We start from the raw sequence: 22,472 nt of genomic DNA, 5'->3' as shown, positions 1-22,472 counted from the left end.
TTCAGAGTGTGCAGGATATGCCTTCAAATGTTCGATCTCTTCTTGCCTGCAAGGACTGGTGTGCAGGGTAAGCAAAATCAACCTCTTTCATGTTTAAAAATAATGTGTGAGGAGACAATTTGGTTAGTGAGTGTAGCCTGAAAATTGGTTCAAATCCTGCCTATGCCACTTCACTACTCAATGACCTGGGCAGTTCCTGAATCTGTCTCAGCCTCTAAGTCTTCATCTATAAACCAAAGATAGTTAAGAACATTGTCTCACAGGATTATTGAGATGAATGAAAACACATATATTAAAGATACCATGTAGCCAACCACGGAAAAATATGGGATTTTTCCCCTCTAGGAACTTAGATCAATGTGTAACAACAGGATGGAAGCACATTTTGTCCCAGCGTAAAGAAAGCCTGTCTGATGCTTTGGCTGTTGAGTGATGGAGAGCACTCTGGGGGATGGGAAGCTCTGAGGTTCTGGAGTGCTTAGGTTGAAACTGAGTTGCTGAGTTTATGCTGAGGATTTGTTGCCAGACTTTGCTTTGACCTACATGAACACTGAACTCCCTTTTATGGATCAGATAACATTGGAATTTCTAGAACACTTGTTTATTCATTTTCTGAAAGTTTTATATTAATTAAAGTTTTATAAATTGTAATAGCAGTACGGGTGCATAGCTGATGTTTTCTTCCTCTAAATACTGTGGACACTTTGGTTGCTAAGAGGAGACTTGATTTTTATACCCCTGGCAACAGAGGAAACTGCTTGAGTCCCCACTGCATCTGGCATTTACAGATCATTTCTACTATTCTTTAATGAGGATCCAGTGGGTGCTGAAATGTGGGCACTCTGTGCAGCACAATTAGGCTTCTGTAACACAGTGTAATGGGAGAGACTGACATTCTGATGTAACAATACTGAATTACAGATTACTTTAATCAATTTTTGATATTATAAACAACTAACAGAGTATTGCCAGTTTGGGGTCTTGATAGAGTATGCTCCAATTAGTAAGTGAAGATCATTGAAAATCAGCACGTTAATTATCTGTACACAAATGAGTGTTGGAGAGCTTGAAAAGTTGGTTTCCTGAACTTGGATCAACATTCCCCAAGTGTTTATGAATATCCTAATTCACTCAGAAACCTATTGTTGCTTTTTAAGTAAAAAGAGCAAAAATAAGATATGGTAGCTTCTATTTGAATAACACAAATATGCATAGTAGGGATTGAATTTCATTTCTCTGTATTTATGGCCTGTCACTGGCATAATGCATATTTCCCAAACAAGGCCTAGTTTCCCTGTTAACCTTCTTCATACAAAGCTTATTTCTCTAAACAAATGGTCTGTTTTCATTCCTTAATTATTTTCATGATGGTTGTGGTAGCTTCCTGACTCTTATAAACCTGACTAAACAATTGCCCCAAATGATACAGATTTTAAAAAAAAAGATTGATTGATTTTTTTTTGAAAGGCAGGTTTTACAGAGAGAAGGAGAGACAGAGAGATCTTCAGTCATCTAATTCTCTCCCTAATTGGCTGCAAAGACCTGAACTGAACTGATCTGAAGCTGGCCGCCAAGAGCATCTTCTGGACCACCCACGTGGGTGCAGGGGCTCAAGGCCCTGGGACATCCTCTGCTGCTTTCCCAGGCCATTATCAGAGCTGGGTGGGAAGTGGAGCAGCTGGGACACGAACTGGCACCCATAGGAAATGCTGGTGTTGCAGGCTGGGGATTAGCTTGCTACATTACTATGCTGGCCTCAAATGACAGTAATTTTATATCTAGAAAATATTCTAGTAAGAAAAATGTACTATTAACCATTTAATTTTCCTGATGATTCAGAATGTTCTTTTGGGGTCTTTTCAAGTCCCTGCTACCACCACACCACTCAGCTTCTGATTCCTTTATTCATTGCATTGTTGCTATAACAAGAGATAGAATATGGACCTTTATTGTTGACATTTTGAAAAAAAAAGTTTTTAAATCATCTTTAGCTTCTTTACTTTGCTCTGTACCTTTGGTCTTCATCCACACAGGAACTCAATAGTCATGGTGTAGACTTTCTTTTTATTTTTTTAAAAGACTTATTTATTTGTTTTGAAAGGCAGATATGCAGAGGAGGAGAGACAGAGAGGAAGATCTTCCCTCCGATGTTTCACTCCCCAAGCAGCCGCAATGGCTGGTGCTGCACCAATTTGAAGCCAGGAGCCAGGAACCTCTTCCATGTCTCCCATGCGGGTGCAGGGCTCCAAGGCTTTGGGCTGTCCTCGACTGCTTTCCCAGGCCACAAGCAGGGAGCTGGATGGGAAGCAGGGCCACCAGGATTAGAACTGGCGAACATATGGGATTCCAGCGCATGCAAGGTGAGGACTTTAGCCACTACGCTATCGTGCCAGGCCCCAGTGTAGACTTTCAATCTTGGGACGACAGGAAGGATGAGGCAGCAGTTGGATGGGAGTTTCAAAGGCAGAAACCATGAAAGGATGCAAGTTGGGAGTGAGAGGGAAGGAGTGAGAATCTATGAATGAGTAAAACAGAAAAGCCAAGGAGGTCTTGAGCTAAGTCATCATGATTGGGGTTTATAGATACAAGAAACAATGAGACAGTAGTGTGACTATAAGCTAGCCAAACCCTACTTTGGTCATGATGTTCTACCTCATTGGAGGCCCCTCAGTGTCTGAATTCAGCACGCTGGTAAGCTGCAGTATGACCGCAGAAAGTGGCTGAGAGCTCAAATAAGCAATCTGTACCATAAAATTCTTGGAGTGGGTCTGGAGTGGTAGCATAGTGGCTAAAGTTCTTGCCTTGCATGCACTGGGTTCCCATATGAGCATTGGTTTACATGCCAGCTGCCCCACTTCCCATTGAAGCTCCCTGTTTGTGGCCTGGGAAAGCAGTTGAGGATGAAAGCAGTAGAGGATGGCCAAAAACCTTGGGACCCTGTACCCGCTTGGGAGACCCTAAAGAAGCTTCTGGTTCTTGGCTTCGAATCAGTTCAGCTTTGGCCCTGTGACCACTTGAAGAGTGAATCAGCAGTGGAAGATCTTTCTCTCTGTCAACCTGACTTTTCAATAAAAATAAAATAAATCTTAAAAAAAATGTCTTGGAGTGTCTGGTCACTTATGATCCCATAGATCTCTCTCTATGGCAGCAAATGACTCCATGCAACTCACAGCGTGACGTTTGGAGGTGACGTAGTGCACTGGAAAGAGCTCTTTGCTATACCGGGGGAGGTGAGGGGCTTAGGTTGTTGTCATGCTTTGCCACTAATCGATCATGAAACCTCAGGACCTCAGTTTCCCCATATGTAAGGATTGAGGGGGTACAAAATTATGATAGACATAAGCAGTTGTGAATTCTAACGAACAGAAAGTAATTCTATGGCCTTTAATGTTTGACTTTTTAATTTGAGAAAAAATAAATGCATTCTTGATAGGTACTACATTTAGGTTGAACATATGCAAATACTAAGAGTCAAAAATAAATTACAAATAGTCAAAGCCTTTCCCTATTTACTTGTTAGAACCAGGCTGTTAAAGACAGTCAACCTTTTAGCCTTTTTGGGAATTCCAGCAAGTTAAATGGGATAGAACTGTACAATTGTAATCCTTGCTTTAATAAGATGCAATAGTGTATATACTGTTGTGGGACTAGAGATGTACTGTGCTCCGGGACTCTGCAGGCAGCCCTCTAGTGAGGCACACACTGCTAACAAGCTGAAGGCTTTCCATCCTTTGCTAGTATCATGCATGGCTCCTTTACTGAAGACTAAGTTTTAAGTGGTTCTTCCACAGGGACCACCTTGTTGCTCCTGCCAGTTTGGTACAAAAGGCATAAGGGCTGCCTGTGAACTTTAAAATGTCAATTTAAAGGAAGCTTTTAGTTTTGGGAAAACAGCTTTAAATACAGCTTACCAGAAGTAGGCATTTCTGAATAGTTTAACAAACAAGGGAATAAGTGAATAGCTGATAAGTGCTGGTGGGTCCATTTGCATGCTATCCTACACTCAAATTGCATACTAAGCCACCAGTTTTCCAGCCAAATTATAAGCACAAAAATTAACTTAATTTGTTAATTTCTTTTTAAAATGTACAACATACAGGAATATTTTTGTCTTTTCTGTTTTTTGACATAGAGGCTTCATCTTAAACAAAGAGTTTAATATAGCTACGCATATGTCTATAATAAATTAATCTTGTTTTCATTTTTCTTAACCAGACAATTAAGATTCATACACTAATTATTCACCCAATGCATTTTAAATATCCTGGTTAAAATATACACTGCTGGCCAGAAATTGTTCAACCCCCAGTACGCTTGTGTTTGCCTGTAAGGAATAAGTATTTCAAAATGTAAATGGGTAAATTCATTTTTCCTTGCAGTGAGGTCAACAGAACTCATGGCGAACATACAAAGGATAGGGAACTAATTATTGCTGGGATTCAGGTAAGTGATTTTTTAAACATCTTAGCTGCCGTGCTGTGGAATAATTGTAAACCCACCAGGAAGAAATTGCAAAATACAACCTACTTATCCTTTCCCCAGTGGCTGTATAGATTTTTTTTGTGTGCCCTGCAGTTTGTGCCAACTCTCTATTTAATCATTAAAAGGAATGTTATTTTAAGTATTGCTTCCTCAATAGCAGTGTTTGACTGAAACTCTACAGAATGGTAACTTTGCCCAGAGTGTGGTTTCAATAAGCTGGCAAGATTAGATGCAATCAGAGCTATTAGTACTGGAATGCAGAGCTCTGTAGCAATTTTATTTGAAGTTTTGCTTAAGTTAATGTTACATCTGGCTAATGCAACCATCTGTATCCAGCCCCATCAGTGACAACATAAAATTGCTAAATACCATTTCATAGGCATCAAGTGTTTTGGCTGTGGTATAATTTTATGATCATGCCTTATTGTAGTACTTTATTACTATCACTTAAATATCAGCAACTGCAGCAGCAAATATCCTAGGCATATTATAGAAATGAAGGTGGTGGGTCTCCCAACTTTGTGATGAAATTCTTCCTGCCTATATGGTATTACATGATCAATTCTCTTGTACAAGGATGGCCTTCTGATAAGGATTTAAGAGCTTTTCCAGAGTAATCAGATTCACAATTCCCCCTAGTATTCGTAAACATTATACTCATTTGCTTTCTTTTACTTAAAATTACAGACATTTTCTTTTTTCCTCTCATTGTCTCACTTGCCTCATGACAACTACACAAGGGCAGAAACCATCTCTGCTTACTATTATTATTATTACCCTTAATTGTAAATGGACAAATTAGTTATATTTATAGAGTACAAAGTGGTGATATTATGATTTTTTATGGATACAAGATTGAATAACTAGATCAAACAAATTAGCACTAAGTATATGCCCATGTATCCTATAGTCTAGCAAAATAATAAAGAACTGTAAATATTTTGATAAGAATTCTAAATACTTTAATGAATAAAAGAGGAAATGTAGTGGAATTTCAGGAGTTGGGACCTATTTGTTGAATGATTCCAGACTAAGCTCAAGGTTGCCTCTGCCACTGCTAGGTCTAGTTGATTTTACACCAGAATACCCAAATGTTTGCTGGGTTTTTCCACATGATGACTAAAGGACTCCTCACAGTAAATGTTAAATCTCCTTTTCCTCATCAGAGGCACAGCGCCAGTGCCATCACTCAAGCAATGAAGTGCGTTTACTCTCCACTTCCTTCTTTCTAAACTCTAACGTGCATTTCTGTCAGCGTGTCCTCCTGAATGCTTTTTGAATCTGTCCTTTCCACTCTGCCCCCGTCGACACGGCCTTGTGTCAGGTCCCTATCATCTCCTGCCTAGACTACGGCGTCTCCTTCTCTCTAGGTCTCTGGTCTTTTTCTCTGAAGACCTGTCTCACACTACAACAGGTAGATACTTTTTTCCCTCCATCCAGAAGTAGGAAAGATGGGCAATGTGCAGACATAGCTGGAACAGTACTAAGTAAAAGGTATTCAAAGATTGTAGATACATGATTTCTTCAAGATTAATTTCCTTTTTGTTCCTCTGTTATGTATCCAATGGAATAAATTATTAAAATGTTTTGAACTTCGGAGTGAAAGTACAGAACCATGCCAGCAAGAACAAAATAAAGGTTTCCTTTCCTTATTTTCTTCTAGTATCTATCTGTGATGGATGGGGTGACCATGAATCTTCACTTAAGTATGAAATTCTAAAATATAAAGCTCCAGGCATCAGTCTTGAAGAGGCTGCCTGGATCCTATGTCTGAGACTTAGAAAAATACAGGATATTATTTAACCTCACAGAGTGAGTTAACTGCCGAATCAGGACTCGGGCAGAGTTCTCTGTATTCTGCAGGTGTAACAAGGCTTAGTTTGGATGTATTATTAAATATTAAAATATTTGGCAGCTCTCTATGAACCACTGTCCAGACCACTGTGATGGGACTTCTTTTTTCATCTTACAATGTTTTGCTTCTGTTGTGCCTGAGTGCCAACCAGTGAAATTAGGAAGAAAGTCTGATTTTTAATAATATGACATACATCTCAATGGTGGTTTTCTTTTTTTTTAATTATATTTTGACAATCATTACATAGTTAATTAGAGTAAAAAGGTTCAAGGGCTACAGTAGGAAAGTGGGTAAGACTATTATTTTTCCCATATTGTTTCCTTCATGTTAAAAGGGGGGTATTAAGGAGGAAGGCCCACCCAATTTCCCACCCTCCCCAGGTCCTGGATGTAGGGCATGCTCTGAGGTTCTTGCTCAAGTGGTTTTGATATTTCAACAGTTATGAATCGCTGCCAATCTTGCCACTCCAAGCACTATGAGGTCTTTGAAGAATCCACTGATTGACATAAAACAATGGTGATTTTCAAATGGAGTGTCTTAGAGCACAAGAAGTTTCTTGGAATTTTCTTGTGTGATGCTCTTATTATTATTATCAATCAATTTTGGGGGTTCAAAGCAAATAGTCTCATGACCTACTAGCCCTTGTTTCAATCAGTTGTCTGCATTTATTTGTTTACATATGCCAATGCTATCATTAGATTTAAATAAATCATTCTAGATTTTTAAAACTACTGTGCCTCTGGGATACATTTGTTAGTTTGCTCCATAAGTTGAATATTCCAATTAAGCAATGTTCTTATGAATTTTGTGTTTATTCTTACCCTTATATTTACAATTAGTAAAAAAGGAATAATCAAATTTACCTACGTGTCCTTGGTAATTTCAATATAAATTGTCAGTGACTAGTTAGAAGACCAAAATCTAAGTCTATCGTTTTATGGATTCTTGGCTACGTGTCAGTCTGAGTGGGTCAGGTTTACAGAGGGTAATGATGGGAAGTATATAGGGGCTTTGAAGCAGGGGCAAATGTCATGTCCCAGGTGTTTGTTTTTCTGTTTCCCAAAGATATTTGGCATACTTCCGACACATCTCCTTGGCATGATAAAAGGCAAGGCCATGGTAACTGCTGGACTGGGATAGGAGTGTGGAATACAGGCTCAATAAAGACTCCTCTCTTATCTTTAATCTCATGGCTCTGTCACTTACCTCAGTGGCTTTCTGTGAATGCTTGGGACCAATCAGCTTTGTTCTTCAAAGTGTGTACTCCAGTCCTAAGTATCAGCGTTGGCTCAAAACTTGTGAGAAGTATGGCTTGATCCTGCGTGTTCAAGCCCACTACATGAAGAAACAGCATCTTCACAGAGACCACCCCTCAGGTTAGAGTTTATTCTCATGGAAGCAGAAGAGGGTCACACTTGGGAAGGGGAGCACAGGGTCCCTGAACAATGGCTTGGGGACACATGGGCAGGAAATTTCCCAGGTTAGGAGATTCTGAGCGAGAGCTAGCAGAGAGAGTAGACTTTGATTGGCAAGACCCATTGGGTTTCTAGACTTCCCTTCCCTTTGGGTAATGATATGGGTGGAACACTGCCAGAACAAATACTGTAAATTATGATGTCCGGGGTAGAGACCTTTTGCCCTAGTTTTAGATTGGGACTGTTGGAAGATGTCCTAAATGTCCATGTGATAAATGGAAGATGTTCAAAGCTTCTTGAGGTACTGGCTGATCACAAACACCTTGATGTCCCTTGGAATTGTGGTTAAGTTGAGAAAGTGGGATCATTAATGCTTACAGAGGGAAGGAATCAAGGTGAAGTGTTGTAAGCAAACTCTTCAGTTGCTAGCTAGATTGTAGTGGATACTTGACATGTCTGTGGAAGGTACACAGTGGCAGTGCCTCCTTTGATGCTTAGTAATAGTGCTACTGGACCAGCTATGAGCCTCTATCAGGAGACAAGTGGATGTGAATACTTTGAATGACTTTGTCCAAACCTGAGACAAAGGCAGTGTTCTTAGATGAATTAATAGCAGTGTTTGGTTTGTGGGTGTTTGGCTGTTGCAGTGGTGAATATGCCAATTGTGTAGACCACCACCTGGATGATATCATGCTTGTGGGACCAGAAACAGGTTTGAAATGAGGTCTAATGTATTGCTGTTACACCTCTAGTACTTCATCCATGAAAAGGACTTAACAGTCTTTATCTTATCTACCCCATAGAGAATACTGGATGGCTCTAGAGAGATAATGGATGCAAAAACCTTTGTAGAACCTGTCAGGTGGTACTTACATGAAGCACTGCTGATCATTCCAGTATTTGCTGTCTCTCCTGTGTGAATGTGCCTTCACCTGTGCTTAAATCTTAGATCTTCCCCTTTGTATTACAGCTTTCAGATCACAGCAGGAAACAAAGCTTTGTGAAAACATACCTCTGCCCCTCCTACCTGATGCCTTCCGGTCCCTTACATGCAGATATACTGCTGTGACTCTCATTTTTGAGTTCCACAGCCTGGAGGGGAGGATTTTATATTGGCAAACATTTCTGAAGAGACAAGTAATAACCTCTGGAAGGAGACTTTCTTTATCTTTCAGTAATTCATATTTACTGGTTAAAATTGATGTGACTATTTTTGGCTAGAACTCTGCAGTATTCCACTGACAGTAATTATTCCTTTGGTGTAGCAGTTTACCAAGAGAAGGGAAGGAAATCTAAATGAATGAATCTGTTTGGTACGAATGTTGATGTTCTTCTCTCTGGTTCACCGACACTGAAAAGTTTATTATATATATATATAAATAAATATATATATATATAAATATATATACTGGTATCAGTTATTCCTATAATGTGAGCTGCTGCATTGTGTTGCTGATTTAAAGGCTGAATTCTATTATGTTACCTAGCACTTGATACCCTACACTGTGGATTAATGTACTTCTTGGCAGAGCACAATGATAAGATAGACCCGTTTCCCGGTCCTACACTCTAATCATTGCCTCCTCATTGGGGGTAGCGTCTAAAGGCCAGCAGTTGGAATTCTCAATGTCACCTATCACATGAAACAATAGGACCTAAGGTTAGTAGGATAGTAGAAGTCTCCAACTCCATCCAATAAGCAAGGAATTCAAGTTTAGTCTGATACCACAGGTATTAAGTGCTCTCTGGGAAGTACCTCAGGGCCCATGGAGGCTCACTAATTTGTAACCTTTCTCATGAACATTACAGTGTGCCTGAAAATAGGATATATTCTAGGGCCCCACTAAGTCTACCCTACTGGGCTGGGGGTATGGCATACAGTCTTGCCTTTCAGGCCTTTCCATGGGGGTACTACACTATTTTCTACTTAGCTATGTGTGCATTTAAAAATATAGCTTGAATCACCATTCCCTTAGGAATGACCCTGGGGGCTTCTGAGTTTCTATTTTTCTTGATATGGACTCATCTCCCCTTATTTTGCTCTCCTTGCATTGATGTCTTTGCAGTCCCCGCTGTTGCTGTGGAAGTATTGCTACAGGGTATAGAAAATGGCCTAACTAACCCCATTTTCCAGTTACACATTCACAGGAAACTGGACATATCATTGTTCTTTTGGCATTGAACCCAGAGTTTCTACCTCTCATGTCCAGGAAGTATTACCCAAAAGATGCTACAAGAAGATTTGTCAGTCTCAGATGAAATAAAATATAATAGGATTCCAAACAGCTACTGTCCAGATTTATTAGCTGAAAGCTAGCTGTTGTAACTCTTTTGCTCTTTATTCTGCAGTCCAATGTGAAAAAAAGTTCTCCAGGGCAAACTGTCATTGGTTGAAATTCAGAGAGGCCAAATATCATATACATATGACCAAGAGGAGGAAAAAAACAACCAAAAATCACTGCATATTAAAAAAAAACTATTAGAAAAGGTTATTATTTTCCCAAAACTTCCAACTTTTTCAGAGGCTTTTGAGAACTTTAAAGAGGCACTATCAAGTACCTTTTTTTTTTTTTAAGATTTATTTTTATTGGAAAGGCAGATTTACTGAGAGGAGATACAGAGAGAAAGATCTTCCATCCTATGGTTCATGCTACAAAGGGTTGCAATAACTGATCCTTGTTGTGGGCTAAGGAGTTGACTAGCACTGGTTAAGCCCTTAAGCCGAGCACTACAGGGAGTGGGCTTGGGGCTAGAAGCACCTGGTCTCAGCTGTATCGAATATGCGCTAATGAGGGTGTCAGGTAGAGTAAACAAGAAGCAGGTGAAAGGTCAAGAGAGAAGGCAATAGAGGGAGGCCTCAGAGAGGCTTCGGAGAGAGACTTCAACCATCACTGGTCTCCAGTCGGTGCCTCCATCCTCAGACCCTCACCGTGTCCCATGCTGCTGACGCAGCCGGCCGTAACAAATGGAGCCAATCTGGAGCCAGGAGCTTCTTCTGGGTCTCCCATATGTGTACAGGGTCCCAAGGCTTTGGTCCATCCTCTACTGCTTGCCCAAACGACAAACAGAGAGTTGGATGGGAAGTGGAGCAGCCAGAACTGGAACCAACATCCATATGCGATGCCAGTACTTGCAGATGGAGAATTAGACAGTTGAGCCATTGCATGGGCCGCACCCACGTACCTTTCAAAATGTTTCCTTTTTCTTTTAAAAAGGTTTATTTTATTTAATTTGAAAAGCAGAGAGAGAAGAATCTTGCATCTGTTGGTTCACTCGCCAAATGACCACAACAGTCTCGGCTGAGTTGGACAGAAGCCAGGTGCCAAGGAGCTTCAGCTGGGCTTCACAATGTAGGTGGCAGGGGCCCAAGGACTTGGGCCATCTTCTGCTGTTTTCCCAGGTGCATTAACAGGGAGTTCAATCAGAAATTGGAACCAGTGCTCATGTGGGATGCCAGCATCAGCTTAACTCCACAGTGCTACTGCCCTTTTGTTTTCTTAATATTATGTTTCTCCAGTCCCTTTTTAATGTTTCTTTTTTTACTTGTAAGATTTGTCCTTTTTCTTTTGGGTAAATGGGTTTCAGCTGTTAATACTTCTGTCAGTTGGTGATTGGATTTACTTCAAGATCTATGAGTAGATCAGACAAATCCAATTACATAAATCATTGGTGACTACTATCAACCCATTGTTCCTCCCTCGCACACTACTTTTTCTACTCTTGCTTACCACTGTTTTCCATAAATAACTTAATATATCATTCTATCTTTCAGAATTTCAGGCTTTTGGGCAAAAAAGGTACTTAAAAGGCTCATGTGAGCATACTCTTTGGTGATTGAAGTACAGCAACATTTGATTTATGTAACAGCTAGTGTCCTTTGGTAGATTATGCACAGCATACTCAGCTTATACATTGTTTTTTGTCTTCTGCATTTTACTTATATGGAGGGAACAAAGTTTATGTATTTTGTATATACAATTTTTAAGATTTATTTTATTTTTATTGGAAAGTCAGATATACAAAGAGGAAAGACAGAGAGGAAGATCTTCTGATGATTTACTCTCCAAGTGGCTGCAATGGCTGGAGCTGAGCGAATCTGAAGCCAGGAGCTAGAAGCTTCTTCTGGGTCTCCCATGTGAGTGATGGGTCCCAAGGCTTTGATCAATCCTCCACTGCTTTCCCAGGGCACAAGCAGGGAGCTGGATGGGAAGTGGTGCTACCAGCATTAGGACCGGTGCTCATGTAAGATCCTGGCATGTGCAAGGCAAGAACTTTAGGCACTAGGCTACTGCGCCGTGCCCTGTATATACAGTTTAATAATGTCATGATATTTCCTACTCCTTCCATCCTCTCTCCATGCTTTCCTATTTCTTATATTTTTGCAGTGAGATACCTTCAATTTACATTGTAATACCAAGCTTAACCTACAATAAATAAGGAATTCAGTAAGTGTGAAGTAGAGAAAGCACTATTCTTCACGAATATAGACAGGGCTATAAATGATAAATCTCAATTGTTAGTTATACTCACATACATAACATTTTTGGCTCTATATATCATAGTTACCACAATCAGAGAAAATATACTATTATTTTCTTTATTTGGATTGTCTTATTTCACCAAATGTAACGGTCTTCAATTATATCCACTTAGTTGCAAAATTCAGAATTTCATTCTTTTTTTGTGACTCAATAGTATTCTATACATCTTTTGTGCTTAAGCTCTTCAACCAGTTTATGGGGCTGTTGGACAATGTAGCTTTATTGACTTAGAGTTGCAACGAATGTTAGAATTTTGCCTGTTTCTTGTCTCTTGGGCAATCATTTGGGATGCTTCCACCACTCTGTGTTTACAGGAGATATGTTTTATGTTCTCTTGTTCTGTATTAATTTCAGCACAATGGTCATCATAGACCCATTGGTCATGTTCTCAAACCCAAGCTGAGAAACTGAACCTATCCAGTGCACAGCCATTTCATTCAGACTTTGAACACATGAGGAATGTCAACTACACTTTGCACTTTTGCTTTAGAGTTGGGAGATCTTCATGTGCTCTCTAAGTCTTCTGGCCACACCAAGGCAGTATTCCAAGAAGTAGCATCTTCCATTTTATTGTTTTTATTTTATTTTATTTTATTTTTTCTCTCCAAGGTACCACCACAATGCTTAAGCTGGGGCATTGCTTACACTGCTTTGTGAGGGCACCCTGGCACCAGACCTCTCAGGCTGTAGCCATGTGAACCTGTGTGAACTGCAGCAAAGGGTAAGTGTGCATGCTAGCTCTCTTGCACCTCCCTCTTGTTGCATGCAGCTGCTCCAACACCTCTGTGAACTTTAACTTCAGAACACTTTGCTTTTGCTTCTCATTGGCTTCACTGTCCTCCTCCCATGGGGTGGGGTGGAGGGGTTGCCTGTTATATGTATTTGGGAGTAAAACTGTGGAGTAGAAATCTCTCTCGTATATGTATACATACATTTATACATATATAATCTCCATTTCATATACTTATTATTTTTTGAAAAATAGAAATCAATGAATGGTTTATGGTACCTTTGAAGATGAACTTAGCACAGATTTTTAAAGTATTTGCTGGATGTTCAAAATGTTTAGGTGAGAAATGTACAGTCCTGCTCTCTGCTTGGCTGTTCAGTCTAGTGGGAGATAAAAGACACCAGAAACTAAATCTGATACTCCATAGGGCTGAATGGAAGATTCCAGGTCAAAGCATTGGCATGAGCAGAGGTTAAGAACCAGTTAGTGCATGATTTGTTCAGAGAATCACAAGTAATCAGGCAATGTTTATGCTGGCAGGAAGCTACTAGAGACTAGATTATTGAAAAGTATATTCTGGTCACATTGTGAACAGTTGAGATTTTTAACTTTCAGAAGGTTATGTTGGTATCTTTCAAACTTTAGATGCTGGGTTCAAGGTAAGAGTGTCTTGACATTCTTAGAATTCTTCTTCAGCTAGCAGAAGGTGGAAGAGGAAGCTATTAAAGTGATCCTTAGCCCTATGTGTGATGTGATTCAAAGGTTAAGGCATCCAGCATGGCTTGTAATCAGAGGTTTGCATCAGTTTGAGATATCTGTGGTATGTATTTAGCTTAAAGAATGGAGGGAAGACATTTTTTTTTTTTGAGGAAGAGTTGAAAAGGAAATAGAACAGAGATAGTTTCGCAACAGCTACCCAGTCAGAAATCTGATTACACTACTTGCTCTGTTGAAATATTTTGATGTCCCAGAACATAGAGACCTATATTTAATAGCAAGCATAAGTACTCCATATCCAATTCAGATATAAAGGACTGATATGGCTTATTTTGTGAATCCAATTCATAAGCAGCCATGATCAAATATTAACTAGGCTTGTAAGAGCAATCAAAGTTCAAGTGTATTAGGATCACAATCAGAAACTGTTTGTTGTAGTGCATACTTATTCTGGTATATGTGTCACTATCCTCTGGTTCAAGGCTGCATGGTATCTTCAAGCTGACATGTTCCTAGTGGGTTTTGTGGTTATAATCAGGAGTATGGTTGGATTGATGTGATAACCCATGTAAAAGCAGAACCTTGTCTCCTGATGTTATTTCAATAGTTCTCTTCTGGTTGATGAAGCAGGTTTCACCACAGGCAATCATTCGTGTTGCTTCATCTCTCTGTTACTTTGCTGTGGGATATATGGGTCCTCTGCAGGCTCTTCTTGTGTTTTAATTTATTTTTTATTTTTAATGATACAATTCCATAGGCTCAGGGATTTCCTCTTCCACCCTTCCCTTCTCCCCTCTCCCCCGCCACAGATGTCCCCTATATTATGAAACTTTTATAGTCTTTCAACAACAGTCACAAGTCCATATTCTACTATTTAAGTGTATCATGACAATGTAGGTGTAGACAATGGTAGAACTGTCCAACATCCTATTGCCAAGATTTATTTAACAGTTTCATTGGGAGTCCATCTTTGATTCAGATGAATATGTGTACTGTGTACATCTTTTATCAGTAGAGATGCATATTGTGATGTATCTCCAATTCATGGTATGCTTGCTTCCATTACACAGTCCCTTTAAATATATGTATATGGGGAAAAAGGTACCCTACTTCACTCTAGGTGGGAGTGTAGGCTAGTACAATCACTATGGAAGTCAGTATGGAGAGTGCTAAGAGAACTGAAAATTGATCTACCATATGGCCATATTCTATTTCTGGGAATATATCCAAATGAAATGAAATCTATAGGTGAGAAAGTGATCTGTAATCCTATATTTATAGTAGCACAATTTACAATACAAAGAAATGGAAACAACCCAGATGTTCATCAAAACAGGAATGGGTAAACAAACTGAAGGATCTATTCTATGAAATACTGCTCTGCCATTAAAAAGAATGAAATTAAACCATTTGCAACAAAATGGTCCCAACTAGAGACCATTATGCTTAGTGAAATAAACCAATCCCCAAAGGACAAATACCATATTTTCTCTCCAATACAAGGCAAGCTTCATGCAATATATAAGATAAACAGATATATACATAAACATGTATACACATGTATCTGCCTAGAGGCTATTCTTTTTTTTTTTTTTTAGATTTATTTTTATTATTTTTTTACATTGGAAAGGTGGATATACAGAGAGAGGAGAGACAGAGAGGAAGATCTTCCGTCCAATGATTCACTCCCCAAGTGAGCACAACAGGCCGATACTATGCCGATCTGAAGCCAGGAGCCTCTTCTGGGTCTCCCACGCGGGTGCAGGGTCCCAAAGCTTTGGGCCGTCCTCGACTGCTTTCCCAGGCCACAGGCAGGGAGCTGGAAGGGAAGCGGGGCTGCTGGGATTAGAACCGGCGCCCATATGGGATCCCGGGCGTGCAAGGCGAGGACCTTTAACCACTTGCGCCACCGCGCCGGGCCCTAGAGGCTATTCTTACTTATTCTTGGAATGTAGACAATATTGTTCCTTTCAAGAAGCACAGTATATATTCAAGGTTTATTTGAACGAGTGTCTTAATGTGAGATAACTGTCTTGAGATCTTGGAGAAAGAAAGTTATCTTAGATTTAGTTATTTTTAGATGATTTTGTTTTTTCTAATAATGCCATTTCCAAGACTTCTCATATACTGTTTTTAAATATTCCTGATTGCTTGCATAAATATTCTTTGCTTATTAATTTCTACTCTACTTCTAATTTCTGTTTTATCATCTTTATCATAATCTCCAACTATGTTCCTGGGGATAAAATTCTGCAAAATATTTAGAGTCAATATTTTATCTAGAGGAACATGTCTCAAAAGTCAGGTAATAATTGAGTTCCTTTATTGAAAACAATGAAGCCTGGATTTGGCTTTCTTCATTATGAATCTTGAATAATTCTGAGGAACTTCATTCTAAAAACAAACGAAAAACTGTATGCAATGTTTTATTCCTTATTTGAGATCTCCACTATAAAGGCTTAAATTATGTGTCAATGTACTAACGTAAAACATTTTCTTAAAAAGCAAGCTTACAGGCCCAGAGCAATAGCCTAGTGGATAAATCCTTACCTTGCAAGCTCTGGGATCCTGTATGGGCATCAGTTCATATCTCAGCTGCTCCACTTTCCATCCAATTGCCTGCTTATGGCCTGGGAAAGCAGTAGATGGCCTTGGGACCTTGTACCTGCGTGAGAGACCTAGAAGAAGCTCCTAGCTCCCGACTTCAGCTCAGCTCTGCTCAGCTCTGGACATTGCGACTACTTGTGGAGTGAACCAGTGAACAGGAAATCTTTCTCTCTGTCCTTCTTTCTGTAAACTGACTTTCCAATAAAAATCAATAGTAATTTTTTTAAAAGCAAGCTTATAACAACAACAGCGATAACAATCATTCCAGCACTGTTCCTTTTTAATCCTGTTCTTCTGGAGTAATCATTTCTTAACTATTTTAGATACTGCTTTTACTAGTCATCTTCATATTTTATAAAATACGTGTATATTGATGTTACAGCATACATTATTTTAGGTGTGTATTGGCTTCCTGTGATGTTAGGTAAGAATCCAGCTATTTTATAGGCTCTGTTGTTTAAACTTGGCTAGTTTATGTTGCATAACAATTCCTAATTACCAGTTGCTTTACATAACAAAAGTTTATTTCTTCCTCATGCCATATGTTTGGTATAGGTGGGAAGAGTGCTTCTTGCTCATTTGGGCCACTGAGGGACTAAAGCTGGTAGAAACCCCATTTCAACATCCGATTCTGGGGTTTCAGAAATCAGGACAAGTAATAGTCACTGCGCACTGACACTCATTGCTTCTGCCCAGATGTGGTACAAGTCAGTTTCACTCATGTGTTATTGACCAAAATGAATCACACACTTAATCTGTAAGGGGACTGGCAAGTTCAGACCTCTCAAATGCCCGGAAGGAGATAGCCTGAAATATTTGTGAACAGCTCTAATGACTGACACATGTACCCAGCTGTATATAAATCATGTTTTTTTTTTCAAAATCATTATTCAATATTTAATAAAGCTTTGCAAATATTGTTTACTACCAAGGGAAGTAGCTCATTATTCTTCATTTCTCTCTTGAAATAATATTTTGTATTCCTGAGTCAATAATTTCTAGTTTAAAAAGAGGTATCTGATTTTCTTTGTACTTACTCCTGATTTCATATCAGATTTACCATATAATTTTCAATGTTATTTTCTAAATACAGTTGGCTCTCCATGTTTGCAGCATCTGCATTTATAGATTTAATTAAGTATAAATTAAAAATATTTCAAAAATTGTTCTGCATTACTCTCTGGTTCACATGATAGCTGGGGCTGGGAGCAGGACTGACTTGGCAGCTATATCCATTAGTATGTGCAATGGATGGAGCAGCAGACTGAACCTGACCCTGCACTGACTGGTGCACACAAGGGTCAAGTCTGAGGATTTCTTAGGTGAGGTTTCTTTCCTTCTTTTTTTTTTTTTTTTTTAGGTGAGGTTTCTTGAGGGGCTCTCCAACTAGACCATTGGACTGAGACCCTTGCCTCAGGGAAAATCAAATAAATGTGTGGACCAACCTTGGAGTACACTTTGCAAGAGCGGCCCAGCTCACTTGCTGTTGCCTGTGCAATAGAGAACATACCCAGATGCACAAAAAAGATGAGATAGGCAGCTCATCTAAGCCAAATGAAGACATTGAGTGTCTGATCAAAAGATGGAAGGCAGAACAGGTTGGACAACTCTCCTGACCAGGCTTTGCAGCAAGTATTTATGTCTGTGGATATCCTGAAGTAGACCTGGTCATCCAATAAACCTTAGAAAGAGTTTCTCAGCCCTGGTGCTGTGAAGCCAACAACATCTCAAAACTATCAATATCACTCAAGTAACATCCTTGCGACATTCTTCCCCACATTGGTATCTCTGCTGCAGTATCAAATGATCATCTGCATTCACTGGTGTTGATGTAGTTTGACAGCAGGGAGTGTTCTCCACTTCTACCTCACAGACACAGGATAATGAAAAAATAAATAACTGAAATGATTATCTCATCCACTTTCGTCCATGCCTCAACCCTCCTTATCCTAATCAGAGACCCCATGGATATACATCCCTCTCATCTGTGTAATCAATATTAAAAGTAAAAAAATGACAAAGCCACATGTCTTATTTCCTGTAGATAAAGGGTAAAATATTTAAAATATTACCTTTGCTAACTTCATAAGGTAAAGGACATAAGAGAGTGTATTATTTCATGCATATGCTTTCTCTTCCTATTTTCTTGTTCTTACTACTAACATAGGGTACCAGGTATCACTTTAAAAATAATTTTATTTGCAAGGGATAGAGATGCTCTGTATGCTGTTTTATGTAGTGGTTGGGTTTTGGCCTTGCTGAAGCCAGCAGCCCAGAATTATATCTGAGTCTTCCATATGGGTGTCATGGACCCAAGCACTTGGGCTTTTTTTTTTTTAATTGACTAATGTTTTCTTTCCAATAGTCTTAATCCATTTGATCCTCACTTTTCTCCGACTGTCTTTCTGTCTCTCTCTCTCTCTTGCTTGCCCCTGTTCTTGGTGACATGCCATCCTTCCTTTTTTTTTCTTTTGTGTATCTGCTTCTTACTTAACTTCTCCCTTAAAAACACACACACATTATTTTTATTTGTGTTGTTATAATTCTTTTAATGGGACTCCAGGACACACACACACACACACACACACACACACACACACGTGGTTAACTTTTCATGTTTAACAAAATTGAAATTCTGGGCGAATGTTTTAAATGTAGGTTTATTTATCTGTGTTAAGCTGAACATGGCCTTAAAATCTATGCTTTGTCCTCTACATAAAATAGCATGCATGGGTATATGGAATAGTTTTAGTACTGAATTTGAAAGACAAAAAATTGAATGCTGACAAAAATTAAATTATAGTTGACACTTTCTGACACTGGGCATGGTAAATGAATAATCGATGAACAATTTTGAGAGATACAATAACAAATGTCCCTAGTTCATAGCATTCCAACTGTTAGAGTTACTTTTCTCAACCCTGCTCTGGGTACCCGGAAGTTCGTTTCTATGGGCTGTATCACTCAGGTTCACTTTCTCTTTGGCTACCAACTGGGCAGGTATCTTGTGAGGGCAGGGATCAGAGGCGTATGAGGAAGGACAGGCCTGAATATTTATTTTTCCAGTTCCTTCTCTGCATGGCCACGTTTCACAGTAGTTGTAATCCTCTATTCTATGCCACATGTTCTGATAAGTTGTCTGTCTTTCATAGTTTCCACTTTTTAAAAGATTTAGTTCATTATTTATTTATTGAAAAGGCACATTTGCAGAGAGAAGGAATTACAGAGAGAAAGATCTTCCATCCACTGATTTATTCCCTAAGTGGCTGCCATGGGCAGAGCTGATCTGATCTGAACGTAGGAGCCAAGATCTGGGCTCCCACACGGGTGCAGGGTCCCAAGGCCTTGGTCCATCCTCTGCTGCATTTCCAGGCCACAAGCAGGTAGCTGGATGGGAAGTGGGACTGCTGAGATACAAACTGGTGCCCATATTGGATCCTGGATCCAGTAGTGCTGCACCACACTTACTTGCCCCAATCTTCAGTTGTATTTTTAGAATGTTCCTCTGCTTCTAGGACCCTGGGTGAAGTGCTGCTATCTCACTATTATCTGTGTACCCCTAACAAAGTGTTTCATTCTGTGGGTTTCAGTTTCTGTATCTGTGAACTCTTTCTGCTTCTGACATTTTCACTTCTATGTGATGTAGTAGCAATGAAAAGTCAGAAACCAGTACGTGCTCCAGTTGGAAGTGCCTTTGGAAGCAACTTTGATGTAGTGAAAGTAGTAGACTTTTGTGTCAGATAATAGTTAAATTCAGGCTCTACTACTTTCTTACTGTGTTGACACTGAACATTAAAGTTTTCTAACTCATAGCCCTTCATCATTTGTTTAAATATTTATTTTACTTTTATTGGAAATGCAGTTACAGAGACAAAAGGAAAGACAGAGATAGCAATAGATAGTCTATATGCTCATTTGTTCTTCAAATGGCTGGAGCTGAGCAGATTTGAAGCCAGGAGCCAGGAGCCAGGAGCCAGGAGCCAGGAGCTTTTTCCAAGTCTCCCATATGGGAGCAGGACCCAAAGGACATGGTCCAACCTCCACTGCACTCTCAGGTCATAACATGGAGCTGAATAGGAAGTGGAGCATCAGTGACTTGAACCAGTACCCATATGGGAAGCCAACACTGCAGGCAGAGGCTTAGCTTGTTATGCCACCACACTGGGCCTGTCAAGGTCTTCATCTTAAGATTAGAGCATGTGATGGAGATTGTTACGTGTCTAGTGGTCATTTACTTCTTCTTCTTCTATTTTTTAAAATGCTGATTTTAAACAGAATCAACCCAAATGCCTATCAACAGATGATAAAGAAAATGTGGTACATATACAACATGAAAATCTTGTCTTTTGCAATTAAGTGGATTCAATTGGAAACCATTATATTTAATGAAACAAACCAGTCCGCAGAAGACAAATATCATATATTTTCCCTAATCTGTGAAGGCTAATGAACAGAGTATAAAAAGATATAAGCTATATGTAGGAAAGTGACACTGTTGTACTTATTATGCATAGCTTTTATAAGATTTAAGTTTTAATTGAATTGCAGATTTACAGAGAGAAACAGAGACAGAGAAAGAGCTTCCATCCATTGGTTCACTTTCTAAATGGCTGCAATGGCTAGAGCTGAGCCTATTTGAAGCCATGATCCAGAAGCTTCTTCCAGGTCTTACAAGCAGGTGCAGGGTCCCAAAGCCTTGGGACATCCTCCATCATTCTCCCAGACTATAAGCAGGGAGCTGGATAAGAACTAGAGCATCTGGGACACAAACAGGTGCCCATATGGAACTCTGGTGCTTGCAGGAAGAAGATTAGCTTGCTGAGTGCTTGTGCCAGTACCCAGCCATTGTTCATATTTTTGAGTAACAGTAAGTGTTTTAATTTCTTGTTTATTTTGCTGTTTTTTGTTATTATTATTTTCGACTTGCCATTTGGTGATAATGTTACCTGATGGAATGCTAAATATGTGGAACAGTATTTAAAGAAAAAAAGAAGGCCAGGCGCCATGGCCTAGTGGCTAAAGTCCTCGCCTTGAATGCACAGGATCTCATATGGGTCCTGGTTCTAATCCTGGCTGCCCGTCTTCCCATCCAGCTCCCTGCCTGTGGCCTGGGAAAGCAGTTGGGGACGGCCCAAAACCTTGGGACCCTGCACCCGCATGGGAGACCTAGAAGAGGCTCCTGGCTTCGGATCGGCATGGCACTGGCTGTTGTGGTCACTTGGGAATGAATCATTGGAAGAGAGATCTTCCTCTCTGACTCTCCTCCTCTCTGTATTTATCTGACTTTCCAATAAAAATAAACATCTTTAAAAAAACAAAGAAAGAAAATAAACACCAAAGACAACTTAAAAAATGTTGATTTCTATTAGGTGTGGAGTTTAGCATTTAGTTGAATAAGCATTCAACTTCCAGTTGTGACATTTCCAGTTTGTGTTAGCCAATACTAGTATTTGCTATAATCTCAGTCTTTTTTTCTGGAAACATTAAAGACAAGCTTCTAAGATTCCTGTTGTTATGTGGAGCCATGCTATTAGGTCTGGCCAATGATCTAAGAAGGAAAATGTCCTGTGTCACCATGAACTGAAGCAAAGATGAACAATTGTGCAAACTTCATGTGCTCTCTTACCCTGCTATGGCAATAGAGAGTCGTCTCCATTATGGAACCTCCACTATTTGGCACAGCTTGAAGTAAACTACTGCTGTTTTAATCCAAAAGAATTTTGAGGCTATTTTGTCAATTAACTCAGTGCTGAAAACATCTCTACAGTTATGGGCCATTATCTTTCTTTCTTGAGTTGTTTGGGTCAGAATCTCTGGATTCCATTATTGGTTGTTATTGACTAACTTTTATAACCTTAATCAAGTTACTTAACCTTTTTCTGCCTGAGTTTCCTCATCTGTAGCTTAGGGTTAACAATATCTATTCTCTCACCAAGTTGGATTGCATATTGTAGAAATTCATATAGAAGAATTGCTTAGACAAGGGCCTGATAGATGTTGTGCAATATTTACTGTAGGAGATGGTATATTTTAGTGTCCAGAACAGTGTCTGTGTCTCATCAACAACTTAATGCATTATTACCTTTATTGCTGCTGTAAGGATTAGAATAATCCATGGATAATAT

General features: G+C 39.4%; 1 long non-coding RNA gene across 1 annotated transcript in view; it reads left to right on the top strand.

Moving 5' to 3' along the window:
- The first annotated feature begins 3,187 nt into the window (after positions 1-3,187).
- Positions 3,188-22,472, top strand: part of LOC121169542 — a 39,641-nt gene continuing 20,356 nt past the window's right edge. Inside the window, exons 1-3 of the long non-coding RNA XR_005885854.1 lie at positions 3,188-3,230; positions 4,380-4,443; positions 12,903-13,014. This is a non-coding gene — a long non-coding RNA (uncharacterized LOC121169542). The remainder of the gene's footprint in view (positions 3,231-4,379; positions 4,444-12,902; positions 13,015-22,472) is intronic.

Source organism: Ochotona curzoniae, unplaced genomic scaffold (assembly GCF_017591425.1).
Source record: "Ochotona curzoniae isolate NIBS_2020 unplaced genomic scaffold, NIBS_Ocur_1.0 scaffold_1852, whole genome shotgun sequence".
In the NCBI taxonomy this organism is placed as follows: Eukaryota; Metazoa; Chordata; class Mammalia; order Lagomorpha; family Ochotonidae; genus Ochotona; species Ochotona curzoniae.
The sequence above is the reverse complement of the archived record's forward strand: the minus strand, read 5'-3'. Positions and strand labels throughout refer to the sequence as shown.